The sequence below is a fragment of the Peromyscus maniculatus genome, chromosome 4 (genome assembly GCF_049852395.1).
Source record: "Peromyscus maniculatus bairdii isolate BWxNUB_F1_BW_parent chromosome 4, HU_Pman_BW_mat_3.1, whole genome shotgun sequence".
Lineage (NCBI taxonomy): Eukaryota > Metazoa > Chordata > Mammalia > Rodentia > Cricetidae > Peromyscus > Peromyscus maniculatus.
Genome location: NC_134855.1, coordinates 129,284,357 through 129,286,967, shown reverse-complemented (window position 1 = coordinate 129,286,967; position 2,611 = coordinate 129,284,357).

Here is a 2,611-nt window from a genome sequence, read left to right as displayed (position 1 = left end):
TCTGTCTCTGTGGATTTACCAATTCTGGTTATTTTATATTGATGGAATCATAGACTGTGTATGACTTTTGTATCAGTCTCTTTCACAAAATGTTTTTGAGGTTACCTGGAGTTAGTAAGTAGCTTCAAAATCATATGAAGGGGGCTGGGAAAAATCAGTCAAGTTCTTGCCACCCGGGCCTAAAGACCTGAGGTTGATCCCCCAGAAAGTATAAAGATGAAAATGTAAAAATTGCTCCTGTTCTTAAGTTGTGGATTTTATCATGCAAATGTGCTAGATTTTGTTGCATGTTTTTTGTGTCTTTTGAGATGATCATACCGTTTCCCCCTCTGTAATACTAACATTAGGTATGTTACACTGATGGGATTTCTTGTGTTCAACTATCCTTTCTGTAAGAAAGCTCGCTTGGTCATGGTACTAATAATCTTTTTGATAAGCTATTGGATTTAGTTTTCAGATATTTTATGGAGGATTTTTGGAGTCCATGTTTATTAAGGATATTGGTCTGTTTCCGGTATCACAATATTAGTCTTATATAAAGTGCTAGGAATTGTTCGTTTTCCTTCAGTTTTGGGGAAGAATTTGGTAAAGACTATTATTCTTTTGTCTATTTGAGAATTATTTTGGTTGAGTTGTAAGAGTTCTTTACTTTTTTTGGCTACTGTGCTTTTGTGATTTGCCAATGTTTTCTCCCACTCTGGAACCTCTTTGTTCTTAAGCTTTAAAGGTAGTTTATTATATGTATGGGTGATTTGCCTGCATGTATGTCTGTGCACCAGGTGTACACCTGGGGGCTGTGGAGGTCAAAAGAGGGCATCAGATTTGCTGGATCTAGAGTCACAGTTGTGAGCTGCCATGTGGGTGCTGGGAATTGAACCCAGGTGGTCTGGAAGAGCAGCCAGTGTTAACCACTGAGCCACCTCTCTAGCCTTCCATTTTCTTAATATCCTTCCCACAAATGTTTACAAATTTCATTGTTTGACTTGTGTAGTCCTTCTGTTGCTTATGCCTTTGGTGCCACAGCCAGTCTGTTTCCCACCTCCAAACCCAAGTTCTTCTTTTCTGTATTCTCCAACTTCTAAGTGTAATATAGTTTTGGGCCACATGGCTGTACATCTAATACCTCACTCCCCCCCCCCCCCACTGTTAACCTGTGAAGTTGGTTTGATTGATGTATCTACAGATGAGAAGGAAGTCCATAGGGTCATGTGACCTGCCTAGAGTCTTGCTGCTAAAGGGGCGACACTGAGATTACCAGCAGTCCATCTGGAGTCCATCTCCTTAGCTTTGTAAAAGCTAACTCAAGCAGAGCACAGGACCCAGTGTTTCTCAGATGGGAATGGTGACTTTTTTCTTTCAATCTCTTACAGATTTTATAGATTATATTTTATATATGCTGTGATGGGAAAACCTATTTTAATGTAGATTTGTAGCAGCTGGATTTCTTAAAACTACATGATGGCAGCCAGGCGGTGGTGGCGCATGCCTGTAATCCCAGAACTCGGGAGGCAGAGCCAGGCGGATCTCTGTGAGTTCGAGGCCAGCCTGGGTTACCAAGTGAGTTCCAGGAAAAGGCACAAAGCTACACAGGGAAACCCTGTCTCAAAAAACCAAAAAAACAAAAAACAAAAACAAAAACTACATGATGGCTGATCATGAGTCTCTTTAAAGATAAACACATTTTAGAATCATAAAAAGTGGGCCAGTGAGATGGCTCAGTGGGTGAAGATGTCTGCCACCAAGCCTGGAACCACAGGATGGAAGGAAAACAGACTCCTACAGATTGTCCTTTGACCTCCACATGCATGGCATGGCATGTATACACACACACACACACACACACACACACACACACACACACACACACACACAAAAAAAAAAAGTAATATAATTCCAACAGTAAAATGTGAAGTTACATTCCTATATGGCCCATTCTGTAGGTAAAGACAGCTACACAAATAGGAAGATTGCAGTTTGGATCTTCAGCATCCATGTGTATGGTGGTGGGCATGGCAGCTTGGCTGTAATCCTAACTCCCGGGAGGCAGATATGAGACTCCCAGAGGAAGCTTCCTACCTAGAGACTGGCCAAATCAGTGAGTAACTGCTCTACCCTACAGTATGGCTGACTTTGTAGTTGGTCCATAATGATATGAATAATGTAAGAGATCCTTTTGAAAAAAGGATACCACATGCTATAAAAGCTGCAACTTCTGGAGTTGGAATAGGAAAAAGAATAGGAAAAAGAACCTGGCAGAGAGATTTCTTGGGAGTAACATGACCATCAGTGCTTACCACTGCTCTGAGTCACTCCTGTTAATCACAGAACGTAGAAATGCAACATTTGTGTCTTAAGGATTGTCTTGGCACCAACCCCAATTGCTGGGATTGTGACTCAACCTATTGGGGAAATACACTTTTTCTCCCCACTTCCTGAGATTTACTAGCATAGAATCCAGGACATTTGAGGAACAAATGGACCATTTCCGTAGTGAATCATCATGTTAACTTCAGCTGTTTTCCCCAACAGTATGAGTACATCCAGTTCCAGCAGCAGAGAGCTTGCCATGAATGTAAGTCATGTAAGACACTAATGACAAGTGTTGTACACA